A 19,587-nucleotide genomic window follows, 5' to 3' on the forward strand; every position below is an offset into this window, starting at 1 on the left:
TTTTAAAGATTGGGACTACATTTGCTGTCTTCCATGCCTCAGGCAATCTCCCTGTTTCGATAGATGTATTGAATATTGTTGTTAGGGGTACACATAGCGCCTCTGCTCCCTCTCTCAATACCCATGGGGAGATGTTATCTGGCCCCATTGCCTTTGAGGTATCTAGCTCACTCAGAAGCCTCTTCACTTCTTCCTCGGTTGTGTGCACTGTGTCCAGCACTTGGTGGTGTGCCCCACCTCTCCGTCTTTCTGGAGTCCCTTCTGTCTCCTCTGTGAACACTTCTTTGAATCTCTTGTTGAGTTCTTCACATACTTCACGGTCATTTCTTGTTGTCTCTCCTCCTTCCTTCCTTAGCCTGATTACCTGGTCCTTGACTGTTGTTTTCCTCCTGATGTGGCTGTACAACAGTTTCGGGTCAGATTTGGCTTTCGCTGCTATGTCATTTTCATATTGTCTTTGGGCCTCCCTTCTTATCTGTGCATATTCGTTTCTGGCTCTACGACTGTTCTCCTTATTCTCCTGGGTCCTTTGCCTTCTATATTTCTTCCATTCCCTAGCACACTTGGTTTTTGCCTCCCTGCACCTTTGGGTAAACCATGGGCTCATCCTGGCTTTTTCATTATTCCTGTTACCCTTGGGTACAAACCTCTCCTCAGCCTCCTTGCATTTTGTTGCTACATATTCCATCATCTCATTAACTGGCTTCCCTGCCAGTTCTCTGTCCCACTGAACCCCGTTCAGGTAGTTCCTCATTCCTGTGTAGTCCCCTTTCTTGTAGTTTGGCTTCATTCGTCCTGGCCTTCCTGCTTCTCCCTCCACTTGTAGCTCTACTGTGTATTCGAAGCTTAAAACCACATGGTCACTGGCCCCAAGGGGTCTTTCATATGTGATGTCCTCGATATCTGCACTACTCAAGGTGAATACTAAGTCCAGCCTTGCTGGTTCATCCTCTCCTCTCTCTCTTGTAGTGTCCCTTACGTGTTGGCACATGAAGTTTTCCAGTACCACCTCCATCATCTTAGCCCTCCATGTATCTTGGCCCCCATGTGGGTCCAAGTTCTCCCAATCGATCTCCTTGTGGTTAAAGTCACCCATGATCAGGAGCTTTGCCCTGCATGCATGAGCTCTTCTGGCCACTCTAGCCAGTGTGTCAACCATCGCTCTATTGCTCTCGTCGTACTCTTGCCTTGGCCTCCTGCTGTTCTGTGGTGGGTTATACATCACTGCTATTACCACCTTGGGACCTCCAGAGTGAAGTGTTCCCGCTATGTAATCACTTTCTTCTCCGCTGTCTCCTCTCTCCAGCTCATCAAAATTCCAGCGATTTTTGATCAGCAACGCCACTCCTCCACCCCCCCCTGTTCCCTCTGTCTTTCCTCAGGATTTGGTATCCCGTTGGAAAGATGGCATCTGTTATCATACCTGTAAGCTTGGTTTCTGTGAGAGCTATGATGTCCGGTGATGCTTCTTTGACTCTTTCATGCCACTCCTCCCACTTATTTGTTATTCCATCAGCGTTTGTGTACCATACCTTCAGTTTCCTTTCCAACACTGTGGTTTGGGGGGCCTGTGAGGGTGGGAGACCTGGTGGCATACTGTGGGATTCTATAGCTCGGTGTTGGGTGGAGGCTGTGGGTATGGATTGTAGTGTGTGTTGGGATGGTGTGATAGGTTGTATGGTTCTGAGAATAGTTGTGTGTGTGCTTGCCCTTGCTGTTCTGTTCTGCTCTGACTGACCTCTGCTGGTTCCATCCTTGTCTCTTTTCCTAGCTCCTTTCGCTTTTTTGTCCTCTCCCTCAGCTGCTGTCGTTCTGATTTTGTTCTGTCTCTGTCTAGGAACACCCTCTTGTACTCTTCCGAGTATTTCAATCGTGGTTTCTCTTGGAGGATCCTGTTCCGCACTGTTTCCGTCCTGAGAATCAGCTTGATTGGTCGGTTTCTCCCCTTCGAGTACCCCCCTATTCTCTGAAAATTTACAATCTCGTCCATCTCTTCACCTATTTCCGTGATGATTTTCTCAATCTCCTTTCTTTCTTCCTGCTGCCTTTCAGTGTGTGTCCTTTCCTCTCTCTCCTGAAGCCCATGGATAAACACTGATTTTGCCCTTTCTTCCTCCCATTGCCTCACCCTCTGTGACTCTGGATCCTGCCTGTATGTGGTCAGTTTCTCCCTTGATTTTTCCAGTGGCTCTTGATAGCCTGGTTGTGCCTCAGCATTCGACCTATCACCCTCTCCATCTGCAACCAGCTGTTCTTCCCTTTCACTCCTTGGTCCTCCTTGGCAGGCTGATATGACCTTAGCATAATTCATAATTCCTTCCTTCCTGTTCGGCCTCGCAGCTTCATATGCTGTGTCTTCTCTGGTCACTGCCCCTGTAACTCGCTTCAGCCTATTTATCTCAACTTCTAGGACCCTTATCTTGGCTACTGCAGTTTCGACTTGTGCCTCCCAATTCTTTGTCTCCTTCTCCAACCTCTTTTCCAATTTCACAGAGAGCTCTTTCTCCATTTTTTCAGAAAGCTCTCCTAATTTTCTCTCCCACTCTTGTTCCATCCTTTTCCACTGCTCCTCCATCCACTCCTCCCTACCAGAACCATTCTCATCTGATCCTTGGTTCCTGCGAGTCCCCACCATTTTTTTTTTTTTTTTTTTTTTTTGTGAGAGAAGAGAGAAGGGAAAGGTGAGAGGGGAAAGTGAGAGGGAAAGGGGGGAAAGGTAGGGGGAGAGGGGGGAGAGAGAGTGAAGGGAAGAGTAGGAGAGGGGAGAGTTAGAAGGGAAAATGAGGGGAAGGGGGGAAGAGAGAGAGGAAGAGAGAGAGCAAGAGAGAGAGAGAGAGAGAGAGAGAGAGAGAGAGAGAGAGAGAGAGAGAGAGAGAGAGATATGGGGAAGAGAGGGGGGGGGAGAGAGGGAGAGAGAGAGAGAAAGAGAAGGGAGAGGGGGAGAGAGAGAGAGAAAGAGAAGGCAAAGAGGGGGAGAGAGAGGGGGCAGAGAGGGGGAGAAGGGGGAAAGAGGGGGGAGATGGAAGAGCGAGAGGGGAGAGAGGCTAGGGGGAGAGGGAGGGGAGGAGGGGAGAGAGATGGGGAAAGGGAGAGGGGAGAGATAATGGGAGGGGAGAGATGTTAGAGGGGGAGAGATGTTAGAGGGGGGGAGGTGTTAGAGGTAAGAGATGTTAGAGGGGAGAGATGGGAGAGGGAAGAGAGAGAGAGAGATAGGTAGAGAGTGATAGGTAGAGAGAGAGATATAGGTAAAGAGTGAGAAAGGTAGAGATAGGTCTCTACTTAGGATAGGAAGCGGGGGGGGGAGAGGGGCAAGGTTCAGATGGTCAGTTCACAGGACGGTGTGAAATCCTGTGTATGTGTGTGTTTGCGTGTGTACTACAGCTTACAAGTGCTTGTTCCTGTGTGTGTATGTGTGTGTGTATGTGTGTGTGTGTGTGTGTGTGTGTGTGTGTGTACAGGTGGGTCGAGTCCGAGTCCTGTGTTTGTGTGTGTGTGTGTGTGTGTGTGTGTGTGTGTGTGTGTGTGTGTGTGTGTGTGTGTGTGTCTGTGTGTGTGTGTGTGTGTGTGTGTGTGTATGTGTGTGTGTGTGTGTGTGTGTGTGTGTGTGTGTATGTGTGTGTGTGTGTGTATATGTGTGTGTGTGTGTGTGTGTGTGTGTGTGTGTGTGTGTGTGTGTGTGTGTGTGTGTGTGTGTGTGTGTGTGTGTATGTGTGTGTGTGTGTGTGTGTGTGTGTGTGTGTGTGTGTGTGTGTGTGTGTGTGTGTGTGTGTATGTGTGTATGTGTGTGTGTGTGTGTGTGTGTATGTGTGTGTGTGTGTGTATGTGTGTGTGTGTGTGTGTGTGTGTGTGTGTGTGTGTGTGTGTGTGTGTGTATGTGTGTGTGTGTGTGTATGTGTGTGTGTATGTGTGTGTGTGTGTGTATGTGTGTGTGTATTTGTGTGTGTGTGTGTGTGTATGTATGTATGTGTGTGTGTGTGTATGTGTGTGTGTGTGTGTGTGTGTGCCCCCACTTCTAAGTATTCATACTGCTAATAAATACCGGTAGATACCAGTAATTCTAAGCTTACCAATACTTGTAACACTTATCGATTCTACTTCTAAAATTCAGAAAGTAGCTAGGTTGTAAAATTTAGCTTGTCTCAGCTTAAGTGTCTGACGTTATCCCTCACTACCGCTTTACTCCTTGCACTCTCCTCTATGCTATTTCTACTCTAATTCTGGTAATGGCTTGCAGGAGTGAGTGACCAGTATCTAACAGTGATGCAGGACCAGACTCAATCTTGCAAAATGCAACCTCAACAGGTGGAATACTTGCGCTGACAGCGGTGTGATGACAAGTTGCCAGAAGCTGATGACGTACGTCGTACATAGGCCTTCTCTCACTATTTTGTAACTCCTTCACCCATGATGTTTATAACCATATATGCTCATGCATCCCGCGTTCCTCAAGTGATTTCACTTTTCACTTATTACAGAATACACTTCACATTCGGTGTTACACTTTATATGTATAATGGCATACAAACTGTTGTGACGTCACTGCTTCAGTAGGCCTACTGCCACCTTCCCTTGTTGTATATTTTATTTTTTCTTTCTCCTTTTGCCTATTAACTTTTTCACTCTCACATTACGGTGCCCCACATTTCACTTGTTAACCAAACGCTGGTAATTCTTGATCACCCGTTTCCACACTCACTTTGATCTTTTTATGTTTGTATCTGTGTGGCAACAGTGCCTAGTAGATCCACAACGGTTTGGCACTTTTAAAAGAAAATACTGAATTTAGGTTTCCCCTCGAATTTTTTCAACTAATAACTATAGTTATCACTCGTAGGTTTGTTCACTGACTTTGTCACTACCACTGATTACTGCTAGGGGTTATTGCACCCCTCAAAAACACGAAGTTCTCGGAGCCTTGTGTACCCACGTCTGCACCCACCATGTTGTAACGTGACTAGGTTAGATGTGTGTGATTGTGTGTCAGTAACTAGCCCTGGTGTGTGATAATGTTGTCAAGTGTCAGCAACATCATCACTGCGCTCAGATAACACCAGGTGACACAACAAACACCAAGTTATCAGCCACACGCACCTCACAATATTAGGTGATCCATGACACACTGTTCTTCACCACTGTTAAGAACGTAACAAAGAATGAGCACTGTAGCAGGACTACTGGCCCATGGTAGGCAGGTCCAAGTCACCTACTGGCCCAAGCTACTGACCTAGGCTAGTCACTACAGAAGTCATATCCACTTAAAGGGCACGTCAATTCCCGTTTTCTAATAACATAATTATTTTTCACCTATAATCTACGTTGTCCATAATTACTATCGCATTTGCTTTGTCTGTTTTCATAAGGTTAAGTCTTGGATCTTTCCTTAATTAATGGTATGACTTAACAAATTTTTGAGGACAATTGTATTGCGGAGGTCTGAGCTCTGTAAGGAGAGATTAAATATTTTCCAAATATTAAATATTCCGCAGTTGTGTCTTGTCATACTGGCAAGACGAGAACAATGACTCTCATATTATACTTCAAGACATTTACGAGAGGAAACTCTTCGCCAAAAGTGACTTCTTCAGTCCTAAGAGATAAATACAGCAATAAATACAGCACATGTGCAGCACCTGGGTATCATCAAGGTCCCAGGGTATCATCAAGGTCCCAGGATCGCAAAGTTTTGTAATAAATATGTCCTAGTGTTTGCTTAAGTGTTTTTATTAACCAACTTTTTGGTATCTCTTACCAAGGTCTCTACAACACCTGGGTATCTTTATTCTGACGACGTTTCACCAACCAATAACTTTTATCAGTTAAATAAAGAAGTTATTTGAAGGTGGTGAAACTGGAGACGGTATAAGAGGAGGTAATCAGTCCCTCAGCCAGAGTGAAGGTGCAGTAATGTTGGTAAAATTTCCGGTAACCTGTTAGGTAGAAGGACACATGTGAAACTGATGTGTCGTTTTATTTCTGGCAACGTTTCGCTCTCCAGGAGCTTCATCAAGCCAGCTTCGTCAGACAGACAGCCAACTAGCCAGGAAGAGCAGTCAGTCAAGCAGACAGCCAGACAGACAATGTAAGAGTGTAGTAGGAGTCTCAGAGAGAGGACAGTGTAGTTCCTTCACCCTGTGTCCTTGTCTAAATAATTATCATCTTCCCTCCTTCCTTTCTTCCTCCCATCTAGTCATCTCCTCCTCCCGTCCTTGACCTCTCACCTCTCTCTTTCTGTCTTCGTATTTATCCGTCATCAACACATCCTGTTAGTGTTGTTGAAAATGGCATAAAATACCGACAAGTTGAAGATTAAGACACATGTGCAACAGTTGGGCATCTCCATCTACGAAACGCCTCGCCTACACAGCAGGCTTCTTCAGATACAAAAGGAGCAGTAGCAATAAGATAAAAATGATGCAATCAGCCCACCAACCTTGGAGAAAAAGTATTTGAGGTGGTCAGTCCTTCAGCCTGGAGAAGAGTTCAGCTCCATGGTCTGGAACGATAAGAAGCTGAAGCATAACAACGGAGTCTTAAATACTGAGGGACTGACCACCTCAAATACTCCCTCTCCAAAGCTGATGGACTGATTACATCATCTCTACTTCACCACCACTGCTACCTTTGTATTTGACTGAAGAAACCCACTGTGTAGGCGAAACGTTACGCCAACAAAGATGCCCAACTGCTGCACATGTTTCATCATCATCATCATCATCATCATCATCATCCTCCTCATCCTCATCCTCCTCATCCTCTTCATCCTCCTCCTCATCCTCCTCATCCTCCTCATCATCCTCCTCCTCCTCCTCCTCCTCCTCATCCTCCTCCTCCTCCTCCTCCTTCATGTGGTGCCGCATACTCCAATATGGGCTTAACGTACACGGTGTACAGGGTCCTGAACGATTCCTTATTAAGATGTCGGAATGCTGTTCTGAGGTTTGCTAGGCGCCCATATGCTGCAGCAGTTATTTGGTTGATGTGCGCTTCAGGAGATGTGCCTGGTGTTATACTCACCCCAAGATCTTTTTCCTTGAGTGAGGTTTGTAGTCTCTGGCCCCCTAGACTGTACTCCGTCTGCGGTCTTTTTTGCCCTTCCCCAATCTTCATGACTTTGCACTTGGTGAGATTGAACTCCAGGAGCCAATTGCTGGACCAGGTCTGCAGCCTGTCCAGATCCCTTTATAGTTCCGCCTGGTCTTCGATCGAATGAATTCTTCTCATCAACTTCACGTCATCTGCAAACAGGGACACTTCGGAGTCTATTCCTTCCGTCATGTCGTTCACAAATACCAGAAACAGCACTGGTCCTAGGACTGACCCTGCGGGACCCCGCTGGTCACAGGTGCCCACTCTGACACCTCGCCACGTACCATGACTCGCTGCTGTCTTCCTGACAAGTATTCCCTGATCCATTGTAGTGCCTTCCCTGTTATCCCTGCTTGGTCCTCCAGTTTTTGCACTAATCTCCTGTGTGGAACTGTCAAACGCCTTCTTGCAGTCCAAGAATATGCAATCCACCCACCCCTCTCTTGTCTTATTGCTGTCACCATGTCATAGAACTCCAGTAGGTTTGTGACACAGGATTTCCCGTCTTTGAAACCATGTTGGCTGCTGTTGATGAGATCATTCCTTTCTAGGTGTTCCACCACTCTTCTGATAATCTTCTCCATGACTTTGCATACTATACATGTCAGTGACACTGGTCTGTAGTTTAGTGCTTCATGTCTGTCTCCTTTTTTAAGATTGGAACTACATTTGTTGTCTTCCATGCCTCAGGCAATCTCCCTGTTTCGATAGATGTATTGAATATCGTTGTTAAGGGTACACATAGCGCCTCTGCTCCCTCTCTCAGGACCCATGGAGAGATGTGTGTGTGTGTGTGTGTGTGTGTGTGTGTGTGTGTGTGTGTGTGTGTGTGTGTGTGTGTGTAGATGTGTGTAGATGTGTGTGTGTGTGTAGATGTGTGTTTGTGTTGATTGTGTGTGTGTGTGTGTGTGTGTGTGTGTGTGTGTGTGTGTGTGTGTGTGTGTGTGTGTGTGTGTGTGTGTGTGTGTGTGTGTGTGTGTGTGTGTGTTTGACGTATAATCCCTTCCTGCCCAGGACAGTTTCGTCTGTGTACATGTGTTGTGATACGTTTTGCTCTCCTTATAAATATGGTTGATCTCCACTATTTGGACACAAGTTCGTAAGTGTCAGTAGGTATCTACTTCTTCAGCTGGAAGCACAACTTGTCATAAACCTCGGCACTAGCAACCTTGATCTTTAAACACCAGAAAAAGTGAATTATATACGAGTGGCGCTACGGAACCTTGTTATTCACGACCTACTCGTTTAGCAAGTGTGAACAGTATACTCGTGTGCACTCCAACAGGGAGTGGTCGTCAGGGAAGCAGGGACCTGCATACCCAAAAATACAACACCTTAAGCCAGTGTGGAATAAACTTGGCGAGAACAGAAGAACCTCAGTCAGTGACAGAGTGACCACCACTCTTGCAGCCACACATTGACAGGGGCTTACGTCGTTTCTGACGGTTTGGACCTACCCTTAAACTATTCGAGTCTGGGAGTATATAACTCCACACTGAACCACAACCCAGTCTTTATGGACCCAGGACCTAGATACAACTCTACACTGAACCAGAACCCAGTGTTTATGAACCCAGCACCGCCATACAACTCTACACTGAACCAGAACCCAGTGTTTACGAACCCAGGACCTCCATACAACTCGACACTGAACCAGAACCCACTGTTTATGAACCCAGCACCGCCATACAACTCTACACTGAACCAGAACCCAGTGTTTATGAACCCAGCACCGCCATACAACTCTACACTGAACCAGAACCCAGTGTTTATGAACCCAGCACCGCCATACAACTCTACACTGAACCAGAACCCAGTGTTTACGAACCCAGGACCTCCATACAACTCGACACTGAACCAGAACCCACTGTTTATGAACCCAGCACCGCCATACAACTCTACACTGAACCAGAACCCAGTGTTTACGAACCCAGGACCGCCATACAACTCTACACTGAACCAGAACCCAGTGTTTATGAACCCGGGACCTCCATACAACTCTACACTGAACCAGAACCCAGTGTTTAGAGACCCAGAGCAAAGACACCGAGACTGTCTGAGGGCGAGGCATAATAGGGAAAATAACAAGAGGAAGAAAGCGGAAAAGGAAAAGACGGTAGAGGAATCAGAGCGTCGAATAAGAGAACTTAAATGGGAGAAGGAGAGGCTCACCGGCACCGTTGAATGGCTCGAGTACGAGGTATCCATAGCTGCGCATCTCCTACACCATGTCCAGAGCCGGTCTTAGGAGGTGCAAGGCCCAGCTGGGAACAGTTCTGGTGGGCCCCGAATGCATGCGAATTAATAGACCAAACAGATGTAAGCTACATTTTAATATAAAATTGCATACATGTAAGTCTACAAGTAACAAACAAAATTTGTGTATCACCTCTGAAAAGTACATAGTCACAATACCACTTGCTTTAGTGTCTGCGAATTGATTTATTAATTTGCCAGCATATTGTATCCAATGCCTTTTTTTTTTTTTTTACTTCGTGTTGTTGTGTGTACTTGACAAGCCGAGAGTAGATTACGATCTAGCGCGGGGTCCCCTTAGGCGCGGGGCCCAACTGGGAGCAATTGGTCCAATCGGCTTAAGGCCGGCCCTGACCCGGTCAATCATACACACAGGTAACTATACAAATTCTTTTGTCTGAGTAGTGTCAGCTTAACACTTGCACCACTCTCATAGTTCTCTCACCTACAGTTTATCAGCGTTTACACAAACTCCTCACACTCCCACAAAAGAAATTGTTGTCGTGATACTTAACCTTTCACTCAATACTTTAAAACTAACTCTCAACTCAGTATTAACATAGCTACGCTGTTAGTAGCAGCACAACCAATCTGCTTACCTAGGAATTTTAAGCACGTACTTTCTACATGTTCTGTGGACCCTGTGTGTGTGTGTGTGTGTGTGTGTGTGTGTGTGTGTGTGTGTGTGTGTGTGTGTGTGTGTGTGTGTGTGTGTGTGTGTGTGTGTGTACTCACCTATTTGTACTCACCTATTTGTGTTTGCAGGGGTCGATTCACAGCTCCTGGCCCCGCCTCTTCGCTGATTGCTACTAGGTCCTTTCTCTCCCTGCCCCATGAGCTCTATCATACCTCGCCTTAAAACTATGTATGGTTCCTGCCTCCACCACATCACTTTCTAGGCTATTCCACGGCCTGACTACTCTATGACTGAAGAAATACTTCCTAACATCCCTTTGATTCATCTGAGTCTTCAACTTCCAATTGTGACCTCTTGTGTCTGTGTCCCATCTCTGGAACATCCCGTCTTTGTCCACCTCGTCTATTCCGCGCAGTATTTTATATGTCGTTATCATGTCTCCCCTGACCCTCCTGGCCTCCAGTGTCGTCAGGCCGATTTCCCTCAACCTTTCTTCATAGGACAATCCCCGTAGCTCTGGGACTAGTCTTGTTGCAAACCTTTGCACTTTCTCTAATTTCTTGACGTGCTTGACTAGGTGTGGATTCCAAACTGGTGCTGCATACTCCAGTATGGGCCTGACGTAGATGGTATACAGAGTCTTAAACGAATCCTTACTGAGGTATCGGAACGCTATCCGTAGGTTTGCCAGGCGCCCGTATGCTGCAGCAGTTATCTGATTGATGTGCGCCTCAGGAGATATGCTCGGTGTTATACTCACCCCCAGATCTTTTTCCTTGAGTGAGGTTTGCAGTCTTTGGCCATCTAAACTATATTGTGTCTGCGGTCTTCTTTGCCCTTCCCCAATCTTCATGACTTTGCATTTGGCAGGGTTAAATTCAAGGAGCCAGTTGCTGGACCAGGCTTGTAGCCTGTCCAGGTCTCTTTGTAGTCCTGCCTGATCCTCGTCCGATTTGATTCTTCTCATTAACTTCACATCATCTGCAAACAAGGACACTTCTGAGTCTATCCCTTCCGTTATGTCGTTCACGTATACCAAGAACAGCACAGGTCCTAGGACTGACCCCTGTGGAACCCCGCTTGTCACAGGCGCCCACTCTGACACCTCGTCGCGTACCATGACTCGTTGTTGCCTCCCTGTCAGATATTCTCTGATCCATTGCAGTGCCTTTCCTGTTATGTGTGCCTGGTCCTCTAGCTTTTGCAGTAACCTCTTGTGAGGAACTGTGTCGAAGGCCTTCTTGCAGTCCAAAAATACGCAGTCGATCCACCCCTCTCTCTCTTGTCTTACTTCTGTCACCTTGTCATAAAACTCTAGTAGGTTTGTGACACAGGATTTTCCTTCCCTGAAACCGTGCTGGTTGTCAATTATACACTTGTTTCTTTCCAGGTGCCCCACCACTCTCCTCCTGATGATCTTCTCCATGACCTTGCATACTATACACGTTAGTGATACAGGTCTGTAGTTTAGTGCCTCATGTCTGTCTCCCTTTTTAAAAATTGGGACTACATTTTCCATTTTCCATACCTCAGGGAGTTGCCCAGTTTCAAATGATGTGTTGAAGATCTTTGTTAATGGATCACACAATATCTCTGCTCCCTCTTTAAGGACCCATGGAGAGATGTTGTCTGGTCCCACCGCCTTTGAGGTGTCAAGTTCGCATAGCAGCTTCTTCACCTCCTCCTTGGTTATATGTACCTCATCCAGCACTTGCTGGTGTGCCCCCCTGTTCTGATTTCTTGGAGTCCTACTGGTTTCCACTGTAAATACCTCTTGAAATCTTGTGTTGAGCTCCTGACATACCTCTCGGTCGTTTCTTGTGAATTCCCCATCACCCTTCCTCAGTCTGATTACCTGGTCCTTGACTGTTGTTTTCCTCCTGATGTGGCTGTACAACAGCTTCGGGTCAGTCTTTACTTTTGATGCTATGTCATTTTCATATTGTCTCTGAGCCTCCCTTCTTATCTGTGCATATTCGTTTCTGGCTCTTCGGCTGATTTCTTTATTTTCCTGAGTTCTCTGTCTTCTGTACCTTTTCCATTCTCTAGTACACCTAGTTTTTGCCTCCCTACACCTTTGGGTGAACCAAGGACTCGTTCTGTTCTTCCCATTATTTCTGTTTCCCTTGGGAACAAACCTCTCCTCTGCCTCCTTGCATTTTGTGTGTGTGTGTGTGTGTGTGTGTGTGTGTGTGTGTGTGTGTGTGTGTGTGTGTGTGTGTGTGTGTGTGTGTGTGTACTTTATAGCTCTTTCCATCAAACGTTTAGGTTAGGAACTTTGACGTGTTCTCCAATGACATGGACAGACTTAGTAATGACGTCTGTAGGAAGATCATAGAAAAATAAATTTCCTGTCTTTGCTTCAAATGACTGTTGAGTCACGTGTTACATGGCTGTATATAAGAGTGGACGTGGAGGCAGAAAGAAAGCAGCAGCAGGAGTGAGGGTACAGGCAGAGACGACAGCAGCAGCAGGAGTGGTGGATGCGGTGACAGCAGAAGCAGAAGTGAAGATTAAGAGTTATACCTGACGTACTTACTCATTGCAACATGTATCCGGCTGGCAGAAGCGAGGCTTCGTTGTCTTCACAGGCGGCTACACTATCTGACGAGCAAGTCTTTGATACGCCAGACACATACACCAGCCTAAATCCGGGGACCTGGAACGACGTGTTAGGTGACAGAAGCGGGACAGAGGTGCCAGGATCTGCAGAGTGGCACGCGAGAGTCAAGTGGAAGTCAGGTGGTGGGCCGGTGGCAGAAGGGGAGCCACATCTATTCATGTCAGACGAGGCGAGCGCCGCTGCCTACCAGGACCCACCCTCACTCCTCTACAAACGCAAGTGGTACGATGCTCCTCCCCAGACGGACCCCAGCCTTGAGAAGAAGAGAAAACAGGCAGTGAAGGCCTTCCTGCAGCGCCAGAAGAAGGAGCAGTTTGAACAACAACTACAGCTGCAGCTGGTAACTTTGCCCGACCAGATCTCAGCATTACAGAGTGACATACATAAACGAAGACAAGTCATTGCCGAATTGGAAGCTCACTTACAATTGCTGAAGGAGCATGGCATGAACTCAGGACCGTACTATGGTTAGTAGCCGTCTTGAACATACACGACTGACTGATGATAATCTTCTAGTGCCTAGTTTCATTACCAGAACCTGATGCTGTATGAAGGTGGAATGTAAATAAAACATTTGTGCAACACTATAACATTTCATAAGGAAACGTTTCGCTCCTGGGAGCTTTGTCGATGTAATAGGTGTATTAACAATGTTCCAAGGAGCGAAACGTTCCTAATAAAATTTTCAAGTGCAGTAAAATCACACGATAATGAGCGAAGTATAATGTGTAAATGTTTAGACAAGTCAATGTAAAACATAAAAGGGGCTAATTTTATATTTTTCCTCTGGTATTACAGCTGATGGACAAGATTAACAGCAGGCGCGTGCCTGCCCAGGCTGGTAGTCTGTGATAGTGTTTTGTGGATGGTGCTGTCTGCTCCTCTACTGTAAACAATAATCTGTGATACTGTTGTGTAACTTTCACGCCAGTGTGTTGTGGTACTTTCACACTACTGGTGTTGTGTAACTTTCACACTAGTGGTGTTGTGTAACTTTCACACTAGTGGTGTTGTGTAACTTTCACACTACTGGTGTTGTGTAACTTTCACACTACTGGTGTTGTGTAACTTTCACACTATTGGTGTTGTGTAACTTTCACACTAGTGGTGTTGTGTAACTTTCACACTACTGGTGTTGTGTAACTTTCACACTAGTGGTGTTGTGTAACTTTCACACTAGTGGTGTTGTGTAACTTTCACACTACTGGTGTTGTGTAACTTTCACACTACTGGTGTTGTGTAACTTTCACACTAGTGGTGTTGTGTAACTTTCACACTAGTGGTGTTGTGTAACTTTCACACTACTGGTGTTGTGTAACTTTCACACTACTGGTGTTGTGTAACTTTCACACTATTGGTGTTGTGTAACTTTCACACTAGTGGTGTTGTGTAACTTTCACACTACTGGTGTTGTGTAACTTTCACACTAGTGGTGTTGTGTAACTTTCACACTAGTGGTGTTGTGTAACTTTCACACTACTGGTGTTGTGTAACTTTCACACTAGTGGTGTTGTGTAACTTTCACACTAGTGGTGTTGTGTAACTTTCACACTAGTGGTGTTGTGTAACTTTCACACTACTGGTGTTGTGTAACTTTCACACTAGTGGTGTTGTGTAACTTTCACACTAGTGGTGTTGTGTAACTTTCACACTACTGGTGTTGTGTAACTTTCACACTACTGGTGTTGTGTAACTTTCACACTAGTGGTGTTGTGTAACTTTCACACTAGTGGTGTTGTGTAACTTTCACACTACTGGTGTTGTGTAACTTTCACACTAGTGGTGTTGTGTAACTTTCACACTAGTGGTGTTGTGTAACTTTCACACTAGTGGTGTTGTGTAACTTTCACACTAGTGGTGTTGTGTAACTTTCACACTAGTGGTGTTGTGTAACTTTCACACTAGTGGTGTTGTGTAACTTTCACGCCAGTGTGTTGTGTAACTTTCACACTAGTGGTGTTGTGTAACTTTCACACTAGTGGTGTTGTGTAACTTTCACACTAGTGGTGTTGTGTAACTTTCACACTAGTGGTGTTGTGGTACTTTCACACTAGTGGTGTTGTGGTACTTTCACACTAGTGGTGTTGTGGTACTTTCACACTAGCGGTGTTGTCTTACTTTCACACTAGTGGTGTTGTGTAACTTTCACACTAGTGTTGTGTAACTTTCACACTAGTGGTGTTGTGTAACTTTCACACTAGTGGTGTTGTGTTACTTTCACACTAGTGGTGTTGTGTAACTTTCACACTAGTGGTGTTGTGTAACTTTCACACTAGTGGTGTTGTGTAACTTTCACACTAGTGGTGTTGTGTAACTTTCACACTAGTGGTGTTGTGTAACTTTCACACTAGTGGTGTTGTGGTACTTTCACACTAGTGGTGTTGTGGTACTTTCACACTAGTGGTGTTGTGTAACTTTCACACTAGTGGTGTTGTGGTACTTTCACACTAGTGGTGTTGTGGTACTTTCACACTAGTGGTGTTGTGGTACTTTCACACTAGTGGTGTTGTGTAACTTTCACACTAGTGGTGTTGTGGTACTTTCACACTAGTGGTGTTGTGGTACTTTCACACTAGTGGTGTTGTATAACTTTCACACTAGTGGTGTTGTGGTACTTTCACACTAGTGGTGTTGTGGTACTTTCACACTAGTGGTGTTGTGTAACTTTCACACTAGTGGTGTTGTGGTACTTTCACACTAGTGGTGTTGTGGTACTTTCACACTAGTGGTGTTGTGGTACTTTCACACTAGTGGTGTTGTGTAACTTTCACACTAGTGGTGTTGTGGTACTTTCACACTAGTGGTGTTGTGGTACTTTCACACTAGTGGTGTTGTGTAACTTTCACACTAGTGGTGTTGTGGTACTTTCACACTAGTGGTGTTGTGGTACTTTCACACTAGTGGTGTTGTGTAACTTTCACACTAGTGGTGTTGTGTAACTTTCACACTAGTGGTGTTGTGTAACTTTCACACTAGTGGTGTTGTGTAACTTTCACACTAGTGGTGTTGTGTAACTTTCACACTAGTGGTGTTGTGGTACTTTCACACTAGTGGTGTTGTGGTACTTTCACACTAGTGGTGTTGTGTAACTTTCACACTAGTGGTGTTGTGTAACTTTCACACTAGTGGTGTTGTGTAACTTTCACACTAGTGGTGTTGTGTAACTTTCACACTAGTGGTGTTGTGTAACTTTCACACTAGTGGTGTTGTGTAACTTTCACACTAGTGGTGTTGTGGAACTTTCACACTAGTGGTGTTGTGTAACTTTCACGCCAGTGTGTTGTGTTACTTTCACACTAGTGGTGTTGTGGAACTTTCACACTAGTGGTGTTGTGTAACTTTCACACTAGTGGTGTTGTGGTACTTTCACACAAGTGTTGTGTTACTTTCACACTAGTGGTGTTGTGCAACTTTCACACTAGTGGTGTTGTGGTACTTTCACACAAGTGTTGTGTTACTTTCACACTAGTGGTGTTGTGTAACTTTCACACTAGTGGTGTTGTGTTACTTTCACACTAGTGGTGTTGTGTAACTTTCACACTAGTGGTGTTGTGTAACTTTCACACTAGTGGTGTTGTGTAACTTTCACACTAGTGGTGTTGTGTAACTTTCACACTAGTGGTGTTGTGTAACTTTCACACTAGTGGTGTTGTGTAACTTTCACACTAGTGGTGTTGTGTTACTTTCACACTAGTGGTGTTGTGGTACTTTCACACAAGTGGTGTTGTGTAACTTTCACACTAGTGGTGTTGTGTAACTTTCACACTAGTGGTGTTGTGTAACTTTCACACTAGTGGTGTTGTGTAACTTTCACACTAGTGGTGTTGTGTTACTTTCACACTAGTGGTGTTGTGGTACTTTCACACTAGTGGTGTTGTGTAACTTTCACACTAGTGGTGTTGTGTTACTTTCACACTAGTGGTGTTGTGTAACTTTCACACTAGTGGTGTTGTGTAACTTTCACACTAGTGGTGTTGTGGTACTTTCACACTAGTGGTGTTGTGGTACTTTCACACTAGTGGTGTTGTGTTACTTTCACACTAGTGGTGTTGTGGTACTTTCACACTAGTGGTGTTGTGTTACTTTCACACTAGTGGTGTTGTGTAACTTTCACACTAGTGGTGTTGTCTTACTTTCACACTAGTATTGTGTAACTTTCACACTAGTGGTGTTGTGTAACTTTCACACTAGTGGTGTTGTGTAACTTTCACACTAGTGGTGTTGTGTAACTTTCACACTAGTGGTGTTGTGTAACTTTCACACTAGTGGTGTTGTGTTACTTTCACACTAGTGGTGTTGTGGTACTTTCACACTAGTGGTGTTGTGTAACTTTCACACTAGTGGTGTTGTGGTACTTTCACACTAGTGGTGTTGTGGTACTTTCACACTAGTGGTGTTGTGTTACTTTCACACTAGTGGTGTTGTGGTACTTTCACACTAGTGGTGTTGTGTTACTTTCACACTAGTGGTGTTGTGTAACTTTCACACTAGTGGTGTTGTGGTACTTTCACACTAGTGGTGTTGTGGTACTTTCACACTAGTGTTGTGTTACTTTCACACTAGTGGTGTTGTGGTACTTTCACACTAGTGGTGTTGTGGTACTTTCACACTAGTGGTGTTGTGTAACTTTCACACTAGTGGTGTTGTCTTACTTTCACACTAGTGGTGTTGTGTAACTTTCACACTAGTGGTGTTGTGGTACTTTCACACTAGTGGTGTTGTGGTACTTTCACACCAGTGGTGTTGTGTTACTTTCACACTAGTGGTGTTGTGGTACTTTCACACTAGTGGTGTTGTGTTACTTTCACACTAGTGGTGTTGTGTAACTTTCACACTAGTGGTGTTGTCTTACTTTCACACTAGTATTGTGTAACTTTCACACTAGTGGTGTTGTCTTACTTTCACACTAGTGGTGGTGTGTAACTTTCACACTAGTATTGTGTAACTTTCACTCTAGTGGTGTTGTTGTGTAAATTTCACAAGTGTTACTGCGTAACTTTCACACTATTAATGTTATTGTGTAATTTTCACACTCCTAGTTGCCCAACCAGTTTAAATATACTCACTGCCAAGTGACATTACTACGTTCTATACTTTTTTAACCTCCCCCCCCCCCACCAAAAAAAAAAAAACTAGCCTATTCCTGGAACAGCTTTGTTCCACCAAGGGTTGCGGAGCCCCAACAGGAGTATGAACGCACTGTACGGTACAACATAATTTCATCCAAGTCTTTGTTAAACGAGTATTTCATTAAACCTAGTTAAATGTTGCATGTCGATAAGTTATGGAATATATTGTGAATGAAGGGCAATGCGTAATGAGTCCCCAGCTCACGTTCAAACCAGGTAAGCTTCTGGTCCCTCGTAAAGCTCCACCTCGCTACTTCAGACTACTCATGAGTAAAATTCAAAACAAAGTAAATAACCAAGGATAACTGACTCACGAAATCATAATGACACGATTGTAAACAAACCATACCCGGACGAGGATAGAACCCGCAATCAGTCATAAAACTCCAGACGCGTCGGTCTGGAGTTTTATAACTCCCTGATGGCGGGTTCTATCCCCGCCCGTGGTATGGTTTGTTTAACCAAAGATAACCCAAGGAAATCAGACAAAGTACTATTCCTTGGGAAATAAAAAGTGTAAACTCCTAGTGTGTACATGCTGCAGTTATAGTCCATCTCGCTCCCCCCATCCTTGGCAAATGGCTGCCAACAGGGTGCTACTACCATGTCTTGTTAACTTCAGTAACATTGGTTATAATTATAACCATAATTTTTAGAGGAGTGTAAGGGTAACCCAGCGGAAGGCCTCGGTCAGATGACCAGAAGCTCCAGCTGCTGGTCATCATATGATTAAGATCCGCATCAGGAAACACTTGTCCTGTTTCCTGACAAATCTTACCTAACCTTAACTTCAGCAAAATGGAGAACTTGTTGTGCATTTTTCAATATACATTTTGCTCTTATTGCTAGAATATCTTTTTGGTTTTACAAATCTACAACAAAACCTGATAAATCAGACTAATTTATTTTTGGCTATCAAAAATTTTCAGGGGGAGTTCTTGGCTTGACATAAATTTGATAAGATGAGGTACTTGGGTTGACATAAATTTGATAAGATGAGGTGCTTGGGTTGACATAAATTTGATAAGATGAGGTGCTTGGGTTGACATAAATTTGATAAGATGAGGTGCTTGGGTTGACATAAATTTGATAAGATGAGGTACTTGGGTTGACATAAATTTGATAAGATGAAGTGCTTGGGTTGACATAAATTTGATAAGATGAGGTACTTGGGTTGACATAAATTTGATAAGATGAGGTGCTTGGGTTGACATAAATTTGATAAGATGAGGTACTTGGGTTGACATAAATTTGATAAGATGAGGTGCTTGGGTTGACATAAATTTGATAAGATGAAGTACTTGGGTTGACATAAATTTGATAAGATGAGGTACTTGGGTTGACATAAATTTGATAAGATGAAGTACTTGGGTTGACATAAATTTGATAAGATGAGGTACTTGGGCTGACATAAATTTGATAAGATGAGGTACTTGGGTTGACATAAATTTGGTTTGGGTGCACAAGTTAATAAAAGTGAACAACTCTGAACTAGATTATAACATTTAAATACTTACTAGACAACTCTTAATATACAGTCATTTAGTATATTATATATACACTCTGAACATAAAACAAAGGTATAATAATCAGAACAGAATAAAGAAACGTATAACAATAAAAGCAGAAAATGAAGATAGGTATACTAATCGGAAGAGAATAAAAAGATTTATAATAACGGAACAGAGAATAAAGATATAAATAACAGAACAGAATGATGAGAGTTATAATCAGAAGAAAATAAAGGTACAATAATCAGAGCAGAAAATAATGATAAACAGAGCAAAGAATAAAGTTATAATCAGAGCAAAGAATATGTAATAAAAAAAGAGAGACTAAAAGAATAATAATAATAC

General features: G+C 44.2%; 1 protein-coding gene across 5 annotated transcripts in view; it reads right to left on the minus strand.

Annotated features, from left to right (window-relative positions):
• The window catches only part of LOC128689855 (uncharacterized), a 483,205-nt gene that overhangs the window by 287,423 nt on the left and 176,195 nt on the right, over positions 1-19,587 (minus strand). The window contains exon 1 of one of the 5 annotated variants that reach the window (XM_070084533.1): positions 9,259-9,342. The exons of the other annotated variants lie outside the window; for them this stretch is intronic. The gene's annotated coding sequence lies outside the window, so the exon portion shown is untranslated. Of the gene's footprint in view, positions 1-9,258; positions 9,343-19,587 lie in introns of those variants that run through there. 5 annotated transcript variants of the gene reach the window in all.

The sequence above is a fragment of the Cherax quadricarinatus genome, chromosome 1, assembly GCF_038502225.1.
Source record: "Cherax quadricarinatus isolate ZL_2023a chromosome 1, ASM3850222v1, whole genome shotgun sequence".
Classification (NCBI taxonomy): domain Eukaryota; kingdom Metazoa; phylum Arthropoda; class Malacostraca; order Decapoda; family Parastacidae; genus Cherax; species Cherax quadricarinatus.